Raw genomic sequence first — 25,596 nt, forward strand, 5'->3', positions numbered from 1 at the left:
TCGGTAAGCCAAACTGGGTGTTTTCAAAGCAGAGGGGGCATAGCAGAGTTGATCCCGTGTCTGGTGAGAGGAGCCTCGGGGGTTAACTCTGGGCCCCAGTTGGATTGTCTTGCTGCTATAAACTGATTGCATTCGGCACCCTGCGGCATTGGAAGCAGTGTGAATGAGCACCTAGTCCCAAATCTTGTGCAGCAATAAGGGGAGTTTGGTGTCTGCATGGACTATTGTTTACTTAATTTGAGGCTTACAGCTGCTCCTGGAGTACATTTGCTCCCCAAATGTTGTTAAATCTAAGAATGCGGGGAAAACTGGAGATGAAAGCTTCATTGGTGCTGGAGCCGCAGGGGGTGATGGGTCAGAGTGTCCACCCTGGTTGGCGGAAGTGTTATCTGCAATTAAAAAATGTGACTCCTCTATCTTGGACTTATCATCGCAAGTGGGGTCTATCGGCACAGATATATCCCTTTATGAGATCTGATTTAAACAAGATGAGGGAAAGGTTTGATGAAGTGGAAACCCGGATAAGCTCTCTAGAGGACACTATGCAGAAGGTTCAGGGGAATGTGGCAACTCTGTTGGAAGAAAATCAATTGCTTAAAAGAAAGTTGGTAGAGTTGGAGGACCGTTCCAGAAGGAACAATATAAGAGCAGTGGGGTTCCCTGAAGGTGTAGAGGGTAAAGATGCCCGAGGATTTATGCAGAAGTGGCTGTTAAACACGCTGGGGGTACCTGAGACAGTGTGTATAGAGCGAATACATAGAGTACCATCTAAACCCCCTTCTCCAGGAGGATTTCCAAGGCCAATATTAATGAAGATGCTGTCCTTTAGAGATAAGGAGGCAAATCTGAGAAAGGCGAGAGAGAAGGAAGATTTAAGTATTGATAACAATCGTATTTCACTGTACCCGGATTTTGCATATGAGACTCAGAAAAAGAGGATGGAGTTCCTGCAGATCAAAAAAAGACTGAGACTCAAACACATTAAATATGCTCTTATCTTCCCAGCAAAGCTCAGGATTGAGTATGAGGATAAGACATGGTTTTTCACTTCACCTAGCGAAGCGGTGTCATGGCTGGACCAAAAAGGCATTTGATGTTTTGTGTACTAGCTATATGTAGTAAGAGGTAGCGGGGGATTTCTCAGGTAGAGAGACTCAGGTTTTTTACTATGAGTCAAAGTGTGGGGGGGGGCGGGAGGAGGTTGCCGAAGGGGAGGGGGTGGGGGGGTTGGTGTGCCTTCTTGTCTGGGGTCTCCTTGTTTTTTTTCTTTTCTTTTCTTTTTTCTCTTGTGTTTTTTTTTTGTCTTTTTGTTTTTTTTTCGTTTGTGTGTTTTGTTTTTTTTTGTCTTGGTTTTTTTTTCTGTTTTTTTGTGTGGTTTTTTTTGTCTTTTTTTCTGTTTTTTGTGTGGTTTTTTGTCTTTTTTTTTTTTTTCTTTTTTGGCTGTTGCTTTTCTTTTCTCTTCTCCTGGGCTAGATGTCTGTAACTAAGATTATCACCTGGAATGTGCGGGGTTTAGGGGACAGGAGGAAACGTGTGGCGGTGTTGGATTACGTAAAACGCTCTCTGCCGGTGGTGGTCTGCTTAGTAGAGACTCATTTCACTAAAGAAACTGAGCATAAGGTGAGCAGACTATGGTGGGCAGAACACTACCATTCCACCTATTCTAGCTACTCAAGAGGAGTTACGGTGTTATTCCATAAAAAGATTAATTGGGAACTATTTGATAAAAGAGTGGATGAGAATGGAAGGTTTATTTTTTTGTTTGGTAAATTGGAAGGTTTGGCATGTATCCTGGCGTTTGTATATGTTCCTCCTCCCTTTAATACACTTGTTTTATCACAAAAAAATATATAAATGCACCAATTTTGGTAATGGGTGATTTTAATGCGGTAATGCATGAGGGGAAGGATAGATATAGGGGCTCTAGGTCAGTTTCAAAAGTGTGTAGAACGGCACTGGGGGATTTGATTCTGGAGCATGGATTGTTTGATGTTTGGAGGGATAGGAATCCGGAGAAAAGGGAATATACGTGCTGGAACAGGGCAAAAGCTACGCTATCAAGAATTGATATTGGATTTGTAAGTAAACATATGGCACAAAAAGTTAAAAATGTTAAGCACTTGGGTAGGGGACTATCCGACCATGCACCGGTTTTGTTTGAGTTGTATACTGGGGGCACAAGTAGAACATTTGAAATTAAAATAAATGGTCACTGGTTGAGTTTGATTCCTAATATAGGAGAAATAGGTAAGGACTTTGAAGATATATGGAATATAAATGTGAACACTGCATCACTACAGGTGGTATGGGATACACTAAAAGCAGTAGTTAGAGGGAAATACTATGGGATAATTAACAATGTTAGAAAAGGGTATAGGGTTAAGGAAAGAAAATTAGAGGAGACTCTCCGGGAAAGTTAGGAGGAATATGGGAGAAACGGTTCAGAGGATTCCTTGTTGCACCTTGAAACAGCTAAGCATAATTTGGACAACTATCTGATGGAGAAGGCTAGAAATCAGCTGGCCTTCTGGGGGAGGAAAAATTATCTGGGCGCCGGTACACCAAATAAAGGCCTTATGGCTATAGTTAAAAACCAGTTGGCAAATAGGGGTATTCCGGCGATTAAATCAGACAGAGGGGATATGGTTTACGAAACCAGCAAAATTTTGGAACAATTTAGAAATCACTTCTCTGAGGTTTATGCGGTAGAGCATGAGATCTCTAGTAATGACATTACCAAGGTTTTAAGCAAATGTTGCCTCCCAAGACTCAGCCCAGAACAGCAGGCAGAATTAGATGCCCAGATAACCCTGGAAGAGCTAAACCTTGCATTGGATCACTCCCTGGGGAATACAGCGCCAGGGTTGGATGGGTTACCCTCTGAATTATATAAAAGGCACCGTGAGATTTTAATGCCAAAATTGCTGGAGGTAATAAATTCATCAGTGCAGATTTGGACAATTGTTTTTGTGATGGGGGGTATGTGTATTTATGTTAATTATGTTATAATAATGTGGAGGTGATTTTATATGGATTGTTTGTTTTGATAAAACTTATAAAAAGGAATTATGTCAAAATTAAAAAAGAACATAAAAGTAGAAGGAAAGCATGAACCACCCCAGAGTTCTTTTTAGCAACATATGTTAATTTGTTAGAAAAAACGCGTAAGCCCTTTTTAGTTGTGTTTCCTTTACCTGTAAAGATGGCATTTTTTGTGTGAGGGCTCTTACTGGATTAGTGTCAATTGTAAGTGCAGCCAGGGTTGATCTTAGTGGTGTGTGACCTGTGCAACCACATCACCCCATCAAAAGAGGCATGCAAACCTTGGCAAGCGTCGGGGCCGCCGCCAGGCTGACCCATTTAGGTATAAGCATCTGCCCTAACTGCATGCCTAAAAGCCATTGGCTCCTTGTACTGTCACTCACTCTTTTGAGGGCAGGCACCGTTATGCCTTCTGTCACAAGAGGCCGCTCTGTACCTCTATGCTCCAGGACGTCACTGTGCAAAGGAACTGAGAGACACAGAGCAAGGAGTAAGACAGAATGCCAGAGCCAGAGCCCCCACTGTTTCTGAGAACAGGGACACAGTCACCTCACAATAAATGGAGCACTCAGAGCACCTTCACAGCCACTGTAGCCTGCGCTCCATTCATTCTCTTTGGGGTGCCTAGCGCTTTTGAGTTGACTGACTGTTTTTCTAACCTTAACAACCATTTTAAAAACATCAAGGGAAGTTTTTAGGTTATGTTAAACCCTGTGTTTATGCCTTTTTTTTAACGTTTAGTTGGATTTTTCATCACTTTTGACAACAAGAAGAGTGCAGCATGCAGTCCTATGTTTGTCATGAAAGTTAAAGGGGTTGTCCGGGATTTTTCAATAAACTAGCATTGCATTGACCTCTGTGGGTGTTGCATATTCTACATTCACTTCTACTTTTCATTTAGAGCGCTTACTGTGTTCTCAGGCTCAGTCACATGACCACTCTGCCTGTGTACTCTTTACTTTCTGTGATGTCACGTTCCCTTTCTGTTTCCTGTTCCTGCCAGTGAGGGAACAGTGAGTCATCAGGTGGGCAGGGTTATGCATCCACATGGACTTAGTCACACCCCTAACATCTAACTAACATCTGAGCCCAGAAGAAACTGCAGCAGTAAGGACAGCATGACTACAATCTCTGTACAGCACTGCAGCATAGGTTGGAGCTATAAACAGTAAATAAAGGAACAATTGGGGTGATTTATCAAAATGTGTTCAGAGAAACAGGGAAGCAGTTGCCCATAGCAACCGGTCATTCTAGGTTTCATTTTTTAAGGCCTCTTTAAAAATTAAAGAAGCAATCTGATTGGTTGCTATTGGCAACTGCTCCCCTGCTCCTCTGCACAGGCTGATAAATCTCCCCCTATATTATTACACATCAGTTTTTTTGTGCGGCCGCTTGAAATACCGGCCGAACTGTATACAGTGTGTATACACTCTGGCCGGGATTCCATAGACATACACTATGGCCAATTCATTAAGTAACATCTGTGGTTGCAAAACTGCAACTACTAAAAAAAAAATGCTTTCACCAGACAAATAATTTGGAAAAATTAAGTCTGTCACTGGAAAGTACAATTAATGTTTCTAAAAATAAGGGTTCATGTGGGTCTACAGGTGAAACAATACAAGCACTATGGCCTTTTAAACACGAGGAAGAAAAAACAAAAGTGTAAAAAAGTGATTGGGACCCAAGGAGGGTATATACCACTTACACCGAATTACAAGTGCTTTATGGTACATCAACACCTGCCCTTGCGAGTTCCACCTAGCAACCCTCGGTTCGCCACAATAGTTAGCTGGGCTTGTGTAAGGCATTGATCCATTAGCTTTCTGCACCCCCCAGGATCTTTACACCACACTATGTAACTGTAAACAACAGATACAATACAACAGGGCATAGAGATTGGGTATGAGCATAGGCATAAACAAACATAAAGCCAATGACGAAAAAGCTTTTGTCCTGTGTCTGGTGAATGTTTATTTGTAAAAAGATGTTATGTAATGTAATAGAATATGGTCTTGATGATTTTGTCTCTATTGTGGTAAATAAATAATAACATTTTGTGGTAATATACATGCTATGCCATTCTTCAATTCCTTCAGACTGGTAGCTGTATACTTCTAATTGAACCTGGCAATACACTAAGTTGCTTGCTTGGGGAGGAAATCCTGTTCTGTGGTGCTGCTGGGAGAAGATAATGAAATTCTTACTCAGTAGCTTCTAACTGTATCTTGAATTTGCCTCGTGCCTTTTGTCTATATATAAGTTGTTAGGTAAATGATAGGAATACAAGGATCTACAGCGAAAATCATTGACAGTAATATTACCAAAAGCAGCCTAGGATTCTTAAATAAATTGGCTTCCGGTTTCTGCATAAACCGCTGCTTACCAACATAATTAACAGCCCCTAAAGGAGCCCAAGACTGTGCTCATTATGTTTTTGAATGTGGTTGAATTTGTTTGTTTGTGCTTGCACTCCCCTTAAAAACATATGAAGGTCTTGAGACACCTTAGTACATTGGAGGCTGATATTGCATTATTGCAGGAAACTCACCATACTAGACATGATTTTCCTAGAATCAAGAAATTGTGGGTGGGGGAAATATTGGGGTCGCAAACAATCGGCATGAGAGCAGGAGTAATAACCCTTATACACAAAAGTCTTTCCTATATATTTATGTCAACCTTGTCAGATAGGGAAGGCAGAATGCATCACATGATTTTAGATCCCCTTAATGGAGTTATTAGAGTGTACAATATCTACGCCTTACATGTTAATCACACCTCCTATTAATCACGGGGATTGATTTTAATACCGTGATCCACAGAGGATAGAACAACTACATGCCCCCCCCCCCCCCCTAATCTTCGTGCCAAAAACTGATGCTGTGACAAATTTCTATTCCCACTAATGGATAGTGCAGGACTGATTGACCCATGGAGATCCTTACACCCGACAGACAGGCAATACACTTTTTATTCCGAGCCATGTCCGTCCTTGTCTAGGATTGACAACTTTTTGGTCTCCCACTCAGTGTACTCCAAGGTTCTAGAAGCAGAGATTGGGGTGCAGGTCATATCTGACCACTCCCCTATCTCTCTTATCCTTAGTGAAAATTACCCAAGGAGTTTTGTATACCTATGGCGCTTTCCTATGGCGCTGTTCACAGATGAGAACTTTGCTGCATTGCTTAGGCAGTGGTGGACGGCATATTCCTCGACAAATGCAGAACATATAGGGAATCCTTCCCTTTTTTAGGATGCGGCTGTTCCTAGAGAGAAGATTGTAACATACATCTCTGGCCTTAAAAGGAAGACCGCCCTAATGTGAGTGTGAGAGGCTACGTAAAGCTTACATAGCCCTGCTAAAGAATCCTATAGATCTTCTGAAAGATCAGGGCCTAGTTGGGCTCCATGCTGGATGCCTTTAGTATAATAGGCGCATTCTGCAACTTGATTAATGCTATCTATGTGTTCCCGAAAGCTAGAATATTTTCCCAAGGATTTCTCTCCTCAAATATCCTCCTTTATAAAGGAACTCTGGAATGCCAAGTACGGCCGATAATTGTTTTGTGTAATAGGGCCAAATCATTATTTGGTGTGACCTCCTTTTGCCTTCACAATATTCTTCTAGTTTCTGAAGGAACTCGGCAAGCAGGTTGTTCAGTCACCTTGGAGAACTAACCACAGAGCTTCTGATGATGTTGCTGCTAAAATCTTACTGTTTCTTCATGTATATGGACAGACTTAATAATGTCAAGATTAGGGCTCTATGGGGTGATTTCATCACTTTCAGGACTCCTCCTTGTATTTCTTTACCCTGAAGATAGTTTTAAAAGGAACTCGCCTAATTTTTTTTAATACTGATTAGAGCCTGATATTGAAACTTTTTTTTTTCCAAATCTGCTTCTATTTTTTGGTTGTAATTTTTTTATTTCATTTTTTGTAGATTATTTGTGGGGCAGCCATCTTGCCGTAGCAACCCAAACTGCCCTCTGTTACACCCCAGCTTCTTGAAAGTAGCAACAACTAGGAATGTTTACTGTGATGAACAGTTATTTGATGTGTTGTAATGTGTTGTCTATAGTGCCGATAGATCCTGTCATTATAAACCAATCACCCACCATAATGTGCTGGCGCCCATGACGACAGAAACAACTCTGTATGTGTATGCACTGTGCACAGTAAAAGGAAATATTTAATCCGAATTTTGAGTGCCCCTCAGTGCTTAAAATGACATGACAATCACAATGATAATAAACAAGGATATAATTATACCTCTATTCAAAAACCTTCACTATGTACCCACTATAATATATTTTATATACGTTTTCTTCACTGGATACTTTGAAATTCCACAGCTTTTTCATGGTTAAGTTTATATAGTGAAGAAAACTCCATATGTCTGCTATTCAGGACCTATATGATTTTCATTGCAAAATCAGTAGTGGTCCAGCAGTCGTCATGGTCATACACTTTACATTAGAGTTCCTCCTGATCCCATTATATTTTCAAAGATGGACAGATATTATTAATTGTTTTTACTTAGTGGTCATTTTTTTTACAATTCTGATGTAGTTTTTAATTGTTTTTTTAATATGTTAATAAAATAGTACTATTTTTCATGAAACAGTGCTTAAAAGGCCGGATTTGGTACCAGTCAAGGCCTCTGATCCGTCTGTACTCTCAAACATACACACTAAAAACAAATAAGTCCAATAATCTAACTGTTGAAATGCTGTGCCAGAACAGTGAAGCTGGGAAAGCTTCAGCAACAGGGGAGTGAGTTGATAGGTAAGTTGTTTTTATTTTTTCTATCTGGTTTGCACATAGGGACCATCTATAATGGTGACTACACAGAAGGGGTCATCTATAAGCGGGCTATAGAGAGGGAGGCAGATCTGACATATCTGTATAATCAACCCCTCCTAACAGTGAACATGTTTCTGACGATTGGAGAACAGCCAATGTTACACCCATGCACAAGAAGGGTACTAGAGAAGAGCCCAGTAACTACAGGCCAGTTAGCTTAACATCTGTAGTAGTAAAAATTATAAAATCTCTTCTAAAAAGGAAGATAATGGGTTACCTAACAATCAACAACTTGATTGATCAAAACCAACATTGCTTTACTGTCGGCAGATCATGTCAGACTTCTTGATTTCTTTGATACATGCCACAGAAGTGCTGGTGAAGGTGGTGGTATGGATATCGCCAAGGATATCTGGACTTCAGCAAAGCCTTTGATTCAGTTCCCCATAAAGAGCTGATAGAGAAGTTAGAGAAAATTGGACTTAATCGCTAAATAGTTCAGTGGATTTGTGGTTGGCTGAAGGATAGATATCCAAGAGTTGTTGTTAATGGTGTATATTCCGAGCAGAGACTGGTTACAAGTGGTGTGCCACAAGGGTCTGTTCTGGTTCCTATTTAGTAGAGGTTGTCTATAGGGATTTACTACTTCTCTGGACAGTTCCTGTCATGGACAGAGGTGGCAGCAGAGAGCACCAGTCAGACTAGAAAGAATACACCGCTTCCTGCAGGACATACATCAGCTGATAAGTACTTTAGAAATCTGTATAACTCTCTGACATCAGCTGGTTTTAAAACCCCTCTGAAGTACCTCTTTAGTAATACCCTGTGCTGCAATATATACGCTTAATAAAAAAAAATCCTGGAATGATTCTTTAACAGATCTGCTGCTAATATCTTGGTGCCAAGTACCACTGGGAACTTTTTAAGAACTTGTCTGGTCCATGGCTCATCATGCCAGAGATTGACCTACAAAACATTAAGCAGGCAGTTATAATGTTACGGCTGATCAATAGGGCAACTGGGGAAATTTTATAACATTCCTAATTAGAGTGTCTGTAGTCTACAGGTTATTAATTAATAGCAGGGAACAGCAGGATACTGAAAGTTCCCCTTCCAGGTTATTATAAGGTTGAGTTTTTTTAATTCTGGTATAATTATATTCAAGGGTTATAGCCAGAAAGTTCCTAATATATTTACCAGCCTTAATTAATGACCAGCCATCTGCTCCAGCAGGACTTCATTTTACTCCTCCACATTATGGAATAATTTATTACATTGCCCAATAAATACATTTTCTTTTTTAGATATTGTGACTGTCATAGGAAAGCTGAGGAAGTCAATAATAAAGTAGAATACACCATATGGTACACACTTTAAACAAAGTAATTTCAGCCTACTGGTAGTAAAGTAGAAACTACAGAATGCATTGCATGATGCACTAAGAGATATCTTCCCAAATCCTCCATTTCTGGCTTTCACAACACACAAGCTAAAGAGTAGTCCAGATGGAATCATCCATACCCTAGTAAACTACGGCAGCACATGAATCCATCAACAAGTGTAATACATATGAAACTGACTTTATACTTGAGGTTCTTAGTGCTGTATGTCCGCTAATGTTGTGTACCCCATCCAGTTCACTATGTGCCCCTCAAGAAGCAAAATGAACAAAAAGACAATAATGAATGTGACTATACAGACACTCAATCCAGGGCCACTTTAACCAGAGGGCACATGGTGCACGTTCACCGGGCCCACTGGTTAAAGCCCCCCCCCCCCCGAGCAGGCCGGCCGTTGCTATGTGCGACCAGTGCGGTCGCACAGGGCTCCGGCCACCAGCCTGTCAGGGGGGAGCGCCATGGATGGGTAATCTACTTACCCCTCCATGGCGCCCCCTGCAGGGCCCAACCGTCAGCCGCTGCGCTTCAGCAGCAGCGATACTGACAGAGAGAGAGCCATTGGCTCCCTCCCTGTCAGTCACTCTTGTGGCCGCACTTCCTGCGGTCACAAGAGGCGCACTCTCCCTCTAGTGCCCGACATCACTGGAGCGTCGGCGGGAGGGTAAGCGGAGTGCAGCCTCTTGTGACTGCAGGAAGTGCGGCCACAAGAGGGAAGAGAAGAGGAACGTGTGGACCTAGGTAAGAGTGTTTGTTTTTTTCAAAGTTATATGGGAGGGGGAGCGCATATACTATTGGGGAGCACAGGGGGCTATATACTATGGGGGAGCACAGGGGAGCTATATACTATGGGGGAGCACAGGGGGCTATATACTATTGGGGAGCACAGGGGGCAATATACTATGGGGGAGCACAGGGGGCTACATACTATGGGGGAGCACAAGGGGCTATATACTATGGGGGAGCACAGGGGAGCTATATACTACTGGGGAGCACAGGGGGCTATATACTATTGGGGAGCACAGGGGAGCTATATACTATTGGGAAGCACAGGGGGCTATATACTATTGGGGAGAGCACAGGGGGCTATATACTATTGGGGGAGAGCACAGGGGGGCTATATACTATGGGGGGAGAGCACAGGGGGCTATATACTATTGTGGGAGAGCACAGGGGGGCTATATACTATTGTGGGAGAGCATGGGGGGCTATATACTATTGGAGAGCACAGGGGGGCTATATACTTTTGGGGGAGAGCACAGGGGGGCTATATACTATTGTGGGAGAGCACAGGGGGGCTATATACTACTGGGGAGAGTGCACAGGGGGGGGCTATACACTAATGGGGGAGCGCACAGGAGGGCTATATATAACTGGAGGAGCACATGAGGGTCTATATACTACAGGGACACCTTAAAGCTATGGAGGCACAGAGGGGTGTAACTATGTAGGGGTACAGAGGGGTGTAACTACTGTATAGGGGTACAAAGGACCTAACTACTATATGTGTTGGAGCCTAAAATATTTGTCTGGCAGATTCTGGAGAGAAGATTTACAGCCAGGAGAAGACTTCAAGGTGGCCCAGGCTGGATGGAGAGAAAAAGAAAAGGTGACAGACTCTGATCGGAGAAGACGCCCCCGGTGAGTCACTGGATGTAACTGCACTCTGTTATAGGGTTGTAGTGTTAGGGGTCATGGTGTGGCGGTATTATGTAATGGTATCATTGGTGATATCTTTCTGTTTTGTTTAGTGCAGTTTTTATGTAATATGTAATCACTGTATGGTGGAAATAGTGTTATAAAGTAACTACTGTATGTATTGGGGCTTTTGATACAGTGTGGGGGCAAATTCAGTACATTATACAATGTGCCGAAAGGGAAGGGGGGGGCCCACTCTTGAGGGCTGTCCACTGGGCCCACCAATGTATTAAAACGGCCCTGACTCAATCAGGCGTATCTATAATTCTGGGCCAATGAGTGGGGCATTGCTTTCCCAACCAGCACAGCAAGACTTTTATGTCATGATACTGGGAAAAACCTTTAAAAACATCCATGAATATAAAACCATTGACGTTGAAGACAATTTGTCAGCTCCATACTGTACCTTATGTGGAGTTGCAAACACCTACAGTTGGGTTATAGTAAAAATAAACTATACTCTGATGTTTATAGAGCTGAACTTTTACTGGAGTATACAATTGCAGAGGTGGTGCCAAGCCATAGCCACACGTATCCTACCTGCTTGCACTAATTTCATGTGGGGCAGGGTGGGAGTGGCTAGTAGAAAGCATGCACTGCTGCAGGGGCAGATTAAAATGAGGGTGGTTCTGGCGGCCGCCCAGGGTCTGAGACTCCTAGGGGGCTCACAGCCATCCAAACTACTCACATTCCTACCTGATTGCACTACACATATCTGTGATGTCAGTTTCCCCCGGCTGCACTAATAATACAAGGATCCTTCATGCAGCCTGGGCCCCTTGATTTGTCGTGCTGTGTAAAGGCCCCTGCGGCCGAAAAATGGCAGCTTGTAAAGGGACCATTACTCTCCTCATTTCTTACCTAAGCCCCAACCCTTGTGGGTTTCCTCACTACTTATTATCCTCATTCGTAAGATTTTTCCCACATCCTAGCATATCAGCTCTGCTTTGACCTAATAAAGTGAGAGTAAAGGCTTGTGCTTTACAAGACTAGGGCAATGGTCTCAAAACAGTTGTCATATGTTTAATTACCTCTTCTTTGCGAGGGACAGTGATCATTTCAGGCTCACTGCACCTGTCATTGCCTGTTCATATACATGTCAGAGCAGTATGCTAGTGCCATTTGTAGAGCTCTACATTTATTTTCATTTCTTCAATAAGCCTGAAGGCTCTGTGTATTATTATCTTCCGCATCTGACCAGTTGCATGAATGTATCTCACTGGAGTTGATTTCTTTAGTCATTTTTCAGACAATCACATAAAAATATCACAATCTTCAACCAGTTACAAATACAGCACTGCTTTCTGTTTTTTTTTGCTCTTTGGTAATGCTCTGACTTTGAATTTCTCTCTGTAGGAGGATTGTTCTAACATTTTTACTTTTCAATCAGATTTAAAAGATCGATTTGAATCCGATGTGTACCATACAGTCGGTTTTCTATTATGCTATTTGTTCTTCGACATTTTAATGACTTAGCAGTCACATTAGGGCTATGTTCACACTACGTTAAAGTACGTCCGTTGTTGCCGATGACAACAACGGCCGTACTTTTACCGCGGTGGAACAATGCCTGTTGCTCTATGGGGTCTCGGCCGGAGCATACACACATCGTGTGCGCTCCGGCCGGGATCCTATACGCCGCCGCAAACAACTGACATGTCAGGCTCCGGCCGCTTGCTTCACTGTATGCTATGGCAAGCTCTGATGCGGGCCCGCGCTGATGCGCCCGCATCAGAGCTCCGTGGGCGAAAGATCATCTGGCCAGTACTCAAGTACCGGCCAAGATGATCCGGCCAGAGAATCACAGAACGGCCGGTCTCTTACGTAGTGTGAACATAGCCTCAAACTAGAAAAAAAACTCCCAAAAATGTCACTTTTTCATTGTAGATTTTAAATCTATGTACAGCATCAGAAAAATATTTTAAAAAATGTAATATATTGATGCCCTGTTGGTAAACATAATAAACATCTTATGCTTACCGCTCCCTGCTCCCCCGATGTCACCAGTGTCCTCCGCTGACTGCAGCTCTGCTACTTCCGAGACAAACTTGTCTCGGGGGTGACAGCCTGCTCAGCCAATCACTGTCCTCTGGGCTGTCCCGTTTCAGTCAGTGATTGGCTGAGTGGGCTGTCACTTTGTGACAAGTTGGTCTCAGAATTAGCAGAGCTGCAGTCAGCGGGGGACACTCGTGACATCACATCGGGGGAGCACAGAAAGGTATGCCTAACATGTTTACTAAGTTTACCAACAGGGCAACAATATGTTTTTTAAAAAAATAAACACTGGATAGCCCCTTTAAAGTGTCACTGTCGTGAAATTTTTTTTTGCAGAAATCAATAGTCCAGGCGATTTTAAGAAACTTTGTAATTGGGTTTATTATCCGAAAAATGCATTTTTATCATGAAAAAGCAGTCTGAAGCTCTCCCCCCTGTCTTCATTGTTCTCCTATGGAGAGAGCTAAACAAAAGACCAAAACAGGACAACAAAGAGTTAATCTACAAATCCCTCACGGGATATCTCTACTGACCATCACCAGTGACCTGTCTGAGCTCGGATTACAGCTGTCACCCAGCTCCGTGCCTGTAATCCTCTGTTATCTGCTTTCTGCTGCCGGCTAACTCCCTCCTTCCTCCTCCCCCCTCCCCTCTCCCTAGAGCAGACAGGGGACGTCTCCTGCAACAAGTCACAATTTTCAGATTTTTCAGAGTGGATGAAAAAGAGGAAGGAGGGGGGGGACCTGGGAAAAGGCTTTTTACATGCAGATAATGGCAGATTTGGCTAATAAACCCAATTACAAAGTTTCTTAAAATCGCCTGGACTATTGATTTCTGCAAAAAAAAAAAATACGACAGTGACTCTTTAAGGTCCATTCACTTAGAACTGAGTTGCAAAACCTTTCCTTAACTGGAGGCAAGGGTGGTGCTGTCTCTAGAAGAAAGTGGCCATCTAATGCAGGATAACCTCTTTAAAGGAGAACTGTAGGCAAAATCAATTTTAAGATATGTTATTGCCCAACAAAAGTTATGAAAATTACTAATAGACACTTATTATGGGAAATGCACCTATAGTGCATTTTCCTTATACTTACTACAGCATGGCGTGTTCATTTCTCTGCAAAGTTAGTGACATCACGTCACATCAACTGCCAACTCCTGCTGCTTCAGCGCTGGCATACAGACAGGTAGAGAAAGGCGCAGGGAGCTGGGGGAGGATGGAGGGGGTGATCTCCGCTGAGGGTAAAACTGTCAGGGATAGCGGAGAGCAACGGGAGCCAGCAGTTTCCGGACTAGCTTGAGTCCAATGTATTATGTCTACTTTAAATCTCTAGTAACAGTACTAATTTTAGCTTGGAAAAAGGGTAAACAAATTTTCTATCAGTCATAACTGTATAAAAAATAAATAAATAAAATGTTATCTGTAATCTGTGGGTCAGTATGAATGCATTGGTACTACAGTATATACGAATATATTCTTTATATATTTTTGCTTTTCTTTTCAGTATATTTATGAAAAAATCAATCTGGTGATGTAATCCATGCCCCTCCATTGTAATATCACAAGGGGGGGGGGGCACACTGACAGACAATATACTATATCAAGCTATTCCTCTGGCACATTCAGCCTCATTAAGCCCAAGCAGGTGTATAGGACCAGGCCCAGGACAAGAGAAAGAGGAGCAGTGTGTGTTGGTGCAGTGTGGTGTTGGGTTATACACATGGAGTAGTATTTATTGGTGCAGTGTGGTGTTGGGTTATACATGTGGAGCAGTGGGTGTTGATCCAGTGCAGTGTTGGGTTATACAGGTGGAGCAGTATTTACTGGTGCAGTGTGATGTTGGGTTATACAGGTAGAGTAGTCTTAGTGCTGCACTGTGGTTTTTGTTTGTCACTGGTAGAGAAGTATTTATTTCTGCACTGCAGTGTGGGGTTACTATAGGTGGAGCAGTAGTTATTTCTGCACTGTTCTTTCTGTTAGTTTACCAAATGTGGACATGCTACAGCTTGCCTGGCCCACAGAAGACACCGAGATCACATGTCCCCTGTCTTAGAAAGGAGGAAGAGCACAGAGAAGTGGAGACAGAGTGGACCAGGCAGTAAGGACTTTAAAGTGACTGTACCACCAGGCCCAGGCTGAAGCACTGGAAGCGAGTCAACCCACCCTTAGTGAGAGGAAACCCTAGCTCCTCTATGATAGGGTTCCATCGATTCTAATGGAGTCACGTCATGGAGGGGCTGGAGTTTCTTCCCACTAAGGGTGGGTCGGCCCGCCTTCAGTGCTTCAACCTGGGCCCGGTGGTACAGTGACTTCAAGCAGTTTCAGGGGGTGAGTCAGCATGTGACACAGACAAATGACCCAATTTATGAAATAGAAGCCTATTACAAACAATCTAAGATTATGGGTGGGAACTGAACAGGGTTAACTCTTTCCTAACCGGAGTACCCATTTAACTATATTGTAGGGGACATAAAAGGACCTGACTATAGCATGAGGGCACAAAGAAGGCCTTATTACTGTATGAAACACTTTGAATAGGAAGTAAATATAGAGATACGGATGGCTATGTTCACATGATGTTTTTTTTTCCTGTTTTTCCGTCATTTCGCGTTTTTGGAGCTCATCGTTACAATGACGGACGTTGGTACATTATTCTACTTCAGGCTCTTTTGGGTTTGCTTCTTTTTTGAAGGTCCATTGAATTTAGTGGTAAAGACAGTGAAAGGACAATGAAAAAAAATGTGTGTGAACAACTAAAAATAACGTCAAATAATTATCATGTGCATTAATTTGATGGCCGTGCAAACAATGTCCGTGATTTAATACACTATGGGGGAATTTATCAAAGGGTAAAAAATATAGACTGGTGCAAACTGTTCACAGCAACCAATTACAGCTCCTCTTTCATTTTACCAGAGCTGAAAGCTAAGCTGTGATTTTTGTGCAGTTTTCACCAGTCTAAATTTTACACCCTTTGGTAAATCTGGGCCCATGTGTACTGGGCCGCCATCATTCCACTGAATTTATTTCATTGACTTCAAATATAATTTGGTGATACAAGTGGACGCCTTTTCTCTGTTTTTTACACAGTGTGAACATAGCCTATGGTTGTATGCAAGTTTTCCAGGACTTCCTAGGGCTGCATCTAACTTCTTTGCTCCACCGGGAGTCAAATGCCAAATGATCAAATTCAGACAAACCCAAGCAGTTAAAAATATTTCTCATCACTACCACCAAGAGATCATGGTTTGAGGTCACCCCATACAAAGAACACCTATGGTGATACCTGATGCATTGACTATATTTATATCACCTGTAAAATACTAAGAAAATCCTCAAATCATCGCCTGTTGGAGGTCCCTGAGGACTGGAGTTGGGGAATACTGCATCATGCAATACTATCAGAAAGGATCCAATCAGCTCCAAATTTATTCTGCAGCAGGGCAACAACCCAATAGGACCCCAATGACCCCACAGTCAATGTCAGGGAACTATGTATGTGTTACTTGTGTCTGTTAGGCAATCATATTATTTGCAGGGATACTCTGTATACTAATTGTTTTTGAAAAAGATAAAAAGAAATTTGACATAAAAAGGGCTTCATAACATTTTGTGAAGAATGAAGAAGAAAAGGGAAAATGAACAGTTGGAGATGATGCTCCCTTCTGTTACTGGATGTAACTGCACTGTTTTCACATATACAGTCTGCAGAGCCTGTATAGAATGAATTAGAATGTGTCTTGTATATGGTTTGCACTGGCTGTACTGGGGGTAAGGGGCACTTGATAATTCCCAACCCTCTAAATAAAAATAAACAGCAGAAGTCCCCTGCAAAGGTATCTTCCACCAGGTTCATATAAGACGGTACCATGTTCTTACACATTGAATGGTTTTTAGGTTACAGTTTCTTAAAAAACTGCAAAGGCAACAGGTGGGAAAACAGATGATGAAAAGACTGGATGTAAAAGTGGGAAGCTTGATACTCGCAAAGACTTACTCCCAGCTTCCTGTAATCCATCTACCTGCTGCTAGAAATGACTTTTGACAACAGAAAGTGGATAGAAATGGACAGAGAGAAGAGATGCCTAGTGGCAAGCAATTTTGAGAGAATTTTGAGGAAGAAAATTGGAAAATATATTTGAAAAATAAATTAAATATTTCATTGCCATTACCTTTATATCGTGTTTGGTGAAACAACAGCAGTCATTTAAATGAAAATATTTTATCTAGAAAGTGGGAAAAGGTTTGTGGAAGATGCCATTCAACATTTGTTAGATATCGTGATTTTCTTTTGTCTTTTTATTACTCTAGGCGACCCCTTGTTGTCTGCTTCTTAACTTATCAGGATTACATGTTCTTTTGCCACTTTAAAAAGCAAGTCCCTTGTACTTTATAGCCAGAATAAGTACTATTACTTTCACTGAAAGATATTCAGAATTCTTTGGAGATTTCTCCTATGTTTTACACATCTTTAAGGTATCTGTTGACCTAGATCCCACATATATAAGCCTGATATTGGGTTTACCTAAATGTTTGTAAAAATCTGATTCAATTAAATCATCAGGCAAATAAAGTTGAAAAACATTGCATTTAGAATGGACATTTTTGGATGGAGGAAGCACAGAATGTGTTCAGTTTATGTAAGTGCAACAGTTATATACTAGCATGATACTGTAAGAGAAATTATGCAGAAAGCTGCCATATTTGGATGACAGTACATGCATTTCGTATGACGAAGGCAAATCTTACTCCATTGCTACAGAACATGGCAAGCAATGTTAAAACAGTATTTCATAAAGATATTTTGATGGGAAGAGAACTAGCACAGGGCACCAATATAGGAAGTGATTTCATTCCAAGGATTAAGGTACTTGTTTTTTTATTCAGATGATATAAAAAGTCTTGGTCAATGCTCCAAAGGGGGGGGGGGGGGCGTAATTGGGTGGTTTCATCTTCTTATAGAAAGCTCACAAATTAAACAAATTCAAATGAATATGATGGATAGTACAATAAAAGGGCTATCTTACGTACATTGGATACCATTCAAGTTCAACAGGTTTGACACCTGTCTGTATAGAAGATGACCTTGAACCCATAACAAAATCTAACACCTTGATGCTGGAAAAGACCTGATGATGATGGTAATTATTTTTGTGATAATGATGATGATGGTAAGAGGTCAAATTGCTAATGTCTGGTGGTTTGAAGCTCTTCTATAGGCTCTTCAAAGACATGTGAAATAAGAAATTCAGACGTCATGATTCCTAATGAGATATTATAAGATCCATTGTTACATTAGAAAATGTTATCACAGCTTAAAAAGTCAAGCAGGCAGTTGGTTGAGTATCTGGTAAATGGACGGTCACAATGCATCAGCCATAATTAATTCATATTTCTATACATATGGGCATATAATAACAATTATAGTATACAGTGATGAAATTCTCTGCTATTTATAAATGTGCATCTGTATGGATGAATATATATATATATATATATATATATATATATATATATATATATATATATAGCTTTATATGCTACAGTTTATGTATCATATGTAGCTAAACATGATACAATGAGAAGGAAAATTGAAGGTGAATAGAATCCCCCCAATGATGACAAGCTGCAGATGCTGTCACTGCTTCCATAGAGATGAAGCCTTATATCTGCAGTCTATCACATTCCAATGTAATAGATGAAATCTGTCATCAATGAGGTTGATGGAGAAGAGAGGAATAGGCAGAAGGACAGCTGCACAGCTACCTACCTGTTTATGCAATAGATTCAGTCATCACTAGGGAGAAGGCTTCTACATCCAAATGTTCCTAATAGTCCAGAATGGGAGAATGATGCCGCCGGTGGTCAGTGGAGGATATCTGACAAGCCCCCCATCCATGCAGCCATTTCTATCTCTCACCCCAAGCACAGAGCAGCCTCCTCCTCCTCCTCCTTCCTCATCACACTGAGGCAAGACTCTGCATTGCTCAACTAGAGAGCTGTCCCCGCTCCCCTCCCCCGTGCTGTCACCGCAGCAGCAGCCCTGTCACCGAGCTCGGTCCTCCTGGTCACACGTTATGTTATTCTCGGGTCTGGAGAGATGCTGCCAGCATTACAGCCATTTCCATCCTCCTAGTATCAGCTGGAGCTCGGCCATGACGGGGACCCGATCCCTCACACTTTGCTGCAGTCAGGCGTTTTGCAATGTGCTTGAATTCGACACATGTTGAAAACTGAGGTAGACTTCCTCTTACATTTCCCTCCTGTCTACAAGTGCAGTATGTATGGTCAGCCATAGGAAGAACTAGCGAGATAGACAGAGATAGATATATAGACTGAGATAGATAGATAGATAGATAGATAGATAGATAGATAGATAGATAGATAGATAGATGAGAGATAGATGGATAGATAAGAGATAGATAGATAGATAGATAGATAATAGATAGGAGATAGAAAGATAGGAGATAGATAGATAGATAGATAGATAGATAGATAGATAGATAGATAGATAGATAGATAATAGATAGGAGATAGAAAGATAGATAGATAGATAGATAGATAGATAGATAGATAGATAGATGAGAGATAGATGGATAGATAAGAGATAGATAGATAGATAGATAATAGATAGGAGATAGAAAGATAGGAGATAGATAGATAGATAGATAGATAGATAGATAGATAGATAGATAGATAGATAGATACCAATATATAGAAAATATTGTTACCATACATATTACCGCCATACTGTCACTAACCAAACCCTGAATACTGAGACCAATATTGCCAATAATACCAGTACACAAGGGGGAAATATAACCATCACACCACAACTACTGCCATCACCATCATTTTGTTACTGACCAAATCCAGTATACTAAATCCAATTAAACACAGTACCAGATTACATGTAACAAATATTACCACCACATACTGACTAACACCACCACTGCTACTGAATAATCCACTGTACACAGATCACTATCAATTCATCCAGTCATATAGAGGTGGACGCAGCTACACACAGGCTCTCTACTCCATATACATCACAGTGCAGATATATTTAGTGACTCACAGGGGACGTCTTCTCTGATCAGAGTTCTTCCCTTTTCATCTTCTCCATCTGTCCTGGGCCGTCATGAAAACTTCTCCGAGCCAGACAGAATCCACAGAATCTGCCAGACAGACATATTAGACTCCTCACTCTGGCGCCATCCTCATCTCTATACACACACCGCACATCTGTATTGGCCCCTTTACACCCTCATTTAGTGGGTAGGCTGACTCTATGTCACCCCCCTTATAGTATATGCCCCCTCTGCGTGGTCCACAATAGTACATGCCCTATTGCATACACTCCCGTGTAGTCCCCCTTATAGATGCCCCCCTGTGTTGTCACCCAGATAGATGGCCCACCATGTTATCCCCCTTATAGATGGTCCCCCATGTATCCCCCTTATAGATGGCCCCCCATGTATCCCCCTTATAGATGCCCCCCTGTAGCCCCCTTATAGATGGTCCCCCATGTATCCCCCTTATAGATGGTCCCCCATGTCTGTGAAAAAAAAAAACACAACTCACCTGACAACTCGCTCCCCCGCCGTGTCTCTCAGCTCCTGCAGGCTCGGTCTGGCTGTCAGCTGACGCGCGGCTCCCGGCTCTGTCCGCTCCCTTCCCCGGCAGCACATACACCAGTGATCTCTGTGCGCGTGGGGGATGTTACTTCCGGCACGGGGGAACTTATTATTATCGACGCACCCTGCGCCGAAAGTACTTCCCCAGCGCACGCAGAGATCACTCATGTATGTGCTGCCGGGGACGGGAGCGGACAGAGACGGGAGCCGCGCGTCAGCCGGGGGCCCGTCCCAGCCTCCCTCTTGTGATCGCAAGCAAAACTGCTTGCGGTCACAAGTGGGAATGGGAGGGGGGCCGTTCGCGGCCCGGTCGCAGCAGCGACCGCTGCGACTGCGGTCGCTACGCCACTGGGTGGATAGATAGATAGATAGATGATAGAGACAGATAGATAGATAAAAGATAGATATATAGATAGATATAGATAGGAGATAGATAGATAGATGACAGATAGGAGATAGACAGATGACAGACAGATAAAATTTCAGATGCAACATTTCTGCTCCGCCTGGTGAAAGGCTCCAGGCGGAGCAGAAACGTTGCATTTGTAATTTTGTATATGGAATAAACACCATTGGAATATTTTCACTGAATTGGAGTGCCGCGGCTTCTTCTGTTCATCATCCCAAGAGATGAGAGAATCACTTGGAAATTCGTTTCGCAAAGTTCGCGAATATTCACGTGAATTTTTCAAAATTCGTGAACAAGTGAATTTTTATTAAAAGAGGCAAACTATAGTAGCTACAATGCTGGGACTAGTAAAGAGTAGCGATTTTTTTTTCAACAGCTGTTGCTGTGACAGTGTCAAAATTTTCACCATGGACAGTAGTGGACATTGGTGGATTTGGGGGGTAATACCGATTTTCTCCCAGGACAGCAGTGGACATTAGTAAATGAGCACCTAGTGAGTTATTAAGATGGACACCGTGCTCACTGTGACTTCATTTAATGAGAGCTAAAATCTGAAGGGCGGACAGGGTGCGGCGGCCTCCTCCTGCGCCTGATTTATTATGATTTAAGCCTGCTTGCATGCCTAAAGGGGAACTATCAGAAGGTTAGACAAATCTGTTTGTTGTTTTTTTCATACACAGTATTTGATGTTCAAAACAACGTCCATTCTTTTAAGTATCCAACAACAGCTAGAAAAAAATGCTAGGCCTTAATGCTGGGAACTCCATCCCAAACATGAATTCACCCAGCAGCGTCAAGTTGTGTGATACACATGCCCATGAATGATGAGCAGGGGCGCACTCCAATCAGCACTCCCCTCCTATGCAGTGTACACAATGTGACATATTAATTTGGCCTACCGATTGAGGCAAAAATAGGTTTATCAAACTGGTGTAAAGTACAAGTTGCTCAGTTGCCCCTAGCAACCAATCAGATTTCACCTTCCATTTTTCACAGTCTCTGGAAATGAAAGGTGGAATCTGATTGGATGCCGGGGGCAACGAGAAAAATTCTTCTTTACATTATGTTTGATAAATCTCCCCCCATAGTCTAAACATCATCGCAATAATCCCCAATAACCCCAAGCCCCACGGTTATAAAAAAAAAAAAAAATTCTTAGATGTTAGCAAAATTTTGATCACAGGGCAGTTGCAGCTTGTGACGCTATGGGTGCAGCTATGGGTGAAGGTAGACACCCCTTCTAAGACTGTGTTTCTACATTTGTGTTTGGAATATGTTCCAATCGCATTCAAAACCATGTCCCCATTTCCTCTACAATAACCATGTGATGTGCTGGGCTATTGAGATATGGGGTGGTTTTACTCATGTTTGGAAATGATTGTGTTTGGATTGTGTCAGTGGAGACACAGTCTAATTTCTGAGTTAAGTTGTTTCAGCCACACCCTTGTGCATACATGTGCATAAAATTAAGCACACAGTCATGCAATCTTCATAGGCAAACTTTGGAAATGTGTTAGGTTATACTAAAAAAAAGTCCTCAAGATTGAAATTGCTACACCAAGAAGGAAAAGTCATGGATTAAGGAAATCATAGGATCAATAGAATTGTAAATGATGTGACAATTATGACAAATGGTATATTTAAAACATCTTTTCATGACATTGATAACATGGTATTCAGACAAATTCTCGGCATCCAAGACAAAAGCAGGACTCATGGCATAGGAGGACATACCTCCATTTCAGTCTCAATTGCCATCTAGGGCCCGTTCACACTAAGCAAAACAGGTAGAAAACGGTGCCTGTCTCACTGTCTCAATATGATGTATAATTCGCCTCAGCAAGAGGCATCTCAATTGTTTGGGTGGAGAGTGGAGGCGCGTGAGACATCACATTAGGACAGTGAGGCAGACTGGATTCCGAGTGGAGTCAGCGGAGCAACATGACTGCCATTGGGCGCGATGGCATGAGGTTAAGGGTATGTGCACACTACGGAATCCCGGCGGACACGCCCATCTCCGTTGGTCCATAGGCTTCATTCTTTGGTTTGCCACATTCCGCCGTCGGGCAGACGGTGGAATCTGGCAAACCATAGAATGGAGTCTATGGCACAGGCGGAGATCCGCACGTCCGCGAGCGAGGCCGAACTGCGGAATCCGCAATGGGTGATCCGCCAGGATTCCATAGTGTGCACATACCCAAATGGAACACCTGTAGCTGATGCCTGGCTTGTAGCCCAATTTCATGCTGATTGAATCTTTTGTGCAGTCATATAAAATCTAATTATCTCGCTGATCGCCACTGGCTTGCTGTCTCCCATCAGGCCTTGTATAAAGGCACAGACTCTCTGGGTTGGTGTGCAAAGTCCAATTTCAGTCACATAGCAGAATGGATCCCTACACTCTATTCTTCTTTGGAAATAACAATAAGTCTATGTTCCTACAGAGTATTTTTGCTCAGTTTTTTGGTCAGTGTTTTGGTCAGGCTACATTCACACACTGTTGAAATTTAGTGGATGGTCGTCATTGAACATAGCCTTTCTGTGTTTTCAATCCACTCCTGGTTTTGGTTGAAAAATACTAAGCAAAAATGTAAATGCAAATAGAGAATAGAAGCGGCACTCGCCAGCCAGATGCGTCTTCAGATGAGTTTAATGGAGGTAACTTCACAGCATGCAGGGAGGGGGGTGAGGAGCAAACACGTCCTACAGGTGGTAGACTACAATTGTTTCTCGCGGTTACGCGCTTCTTCCGGTCTACGGACAACGTAATGCTCTGAAGGAGGTGCTTAAATACATAGTAAGTGCATGTGATACAAAGCAATTAAAAACATAGCAAAACATCAAATGAATGGTGCGAACTCGTTGCGCTCATTCATGCCTAGTGGACCGAACACGTTCAACTTGGATATCCACAAAGTCTCTTTGTGGAGAAGGGTCTTGTGGCGGTCCCCGCCTTTCTCCATCTGGTTAACCCTTTCAAGTCCGCAATACTTGAGACATCTAGTGTCCCCCTGGTGGGCTTGTCGTATGTGATCTATCAATCTTGGTACGCCCTTCCCAGAGCATACAGAGTAACAGTGCTCCTTGTACCGGACTGACAGGGCTCGTTTGGTCTTGCGACCACAATCACAGATCAGAGCATAGATGACAAAAGTGGTTTTACATGTGATCAGACTCCTAATCCGACATTCAGTACCGTTCAGTACCGCAAATGAATTGGTCTGTCAACATTTGGGAGCAGTATAAGCAATTGCCACACTTTCTATTGCCATTAGGTATTGCCGCAGACAACCAGGACTCATTCCTGACCTTGGTAGGAACAGGGGCTATGGCGTCAGCTAGAGTCTTATTTTTGCGATGGGCTATGATAGGTTTTGACATGGCTATGCTACTTAGGTCGGTGTCCTGTTCAATAATTCTCCAATGTTTATGAATAATCTGACAAATATTGTTATTCATTGGGGAATTACTAAAGACAAAGGAGAATCTCTCAGTTTCTTTCCTATGTCTCCTACTGACGCCTTTCAATAACTCCGATCTGTCTCGGTTACGGGCTCTATCACAGGCTCTATCAATGAGATCCTCAGGGTAGGCTCTCTCCATGAGTCTGGACTTAAGTTCCTCTGCCTGTCTCTCAAACCCCATAGGATCGCTATTAATTTTCTTAACCCTTAGCATTTGACTATAAGGTATAGCGTTCCTAGTGTGTACAGGGTGGGAACTGTAGTAGTGCAGGAGTGAATTGCAAGAGTTCGGTTTCCTGAATATAGAGGTGGTGACTGTGCAGTCGTGCAACTCCACCAGTACATCCAGGAATTCAAGACGTGTGCCTCCAAACACGCTTGTGAAGGCCATATTCACACGGTTTTCAGTGTTCAGAAATTGGACAAACTGGGAAAACTCAGTTTCCGAACCCTCCCAGACGATAAAAATATCGTCGACGTACCTGTAGTACACTTTGATGAACTTGATGTAGGGATTGGCCATGGAGAACACAGTGTCGCTCTCAAAAAACGCCAAAAACAAATTTGCATAAGTGCAAGACACCGGTGTCCTTATGGCCGTCCCGACCTTCTGAGTGTACCACTGCCCCTCGTAGGTAAAACAATTGTTAGTCAGGATGAACATCAAGGCCTCAGTGATGAACCCTCTGTACTCAATGGATTGGCCCGCATGCCGGAGGAAACGATCGACAGCCTCTACACCCGCATCATGAGGGATGCGGGTATAGAGGCTCTCGACGTCCACCGACACGAGAAAGCACCCAGGGGTAAATGTGATGTCATTAAGTGCTTGGAGGAAGGCTCCCGTATCTTTCAAATAAGAAGGGACAGCAACCAATAGGGGGGTAAGTGCCCAATCGAGAAACTGGGACAGTCCCTCGGTAATGGAACCGATGGCCGATACGATCGGCCGACCCGGCGGCTTGTCTAGCCGCTTATGCATCTTGGGCAGGCAATACCACTTCAGTACCCTAGGGTAGTCAGGGAGTAGCTTCTCAGCTGTCTTGCTATCTAGCACTCCCGATGACACATGTGCATGAAGCAAAGAGCATAATTTCTCTTTGATTTTATTGGTAGGATCCTGTCTAAGTGCAAAGTGCAAACA

General features: G+C 42.6%; 1 protein-coding gene across 4 annotated transcripts in view; it reads right to left on the reverse strand.

The window, feature by feature from the left end:
* The window catches only part of DGKK (diacylglycerol kinase kappa), a 151,547-nt gene extending 132,680 nt beyond the window's left edge, over positions 1-18,867 (reverse strand). For 3 of the 4 annotated variants that reach the window (XM_069986148.1, XM_069986150.1, XM_069986146.1), the window contains exon 1: positions 18,713-18,867. The gene's annotated coding sequence lies outside the window, so the exon portion shown is untranslated. Of the gene's footprint in view, positions 1-3,952; positions 4,083-18,712 lie in introns of those variants that run through there. The other variant, XM_069986147.1, reaches the window with a different exon arrangement.
* Positions 18,868-25,596: the final 6,729 nt, after the last annotated feature.

The sequence above is a fragment of the Dendropsophus ebraccatus genome, chromosome 10, assembly GCF_027789765.1.
Source record: "Dendropsophus ebraccatus isolate aDenEbr1 chromosome 10, aDenEbr1.pat, whole genome shotgun sequence".
Taxonomy (NCBI): Eukaryota; Metazoa; Chordata; class Amphibia; order Anura; family Hylidae; genus Dendropsophus; species Dendropsophus ebraccatus.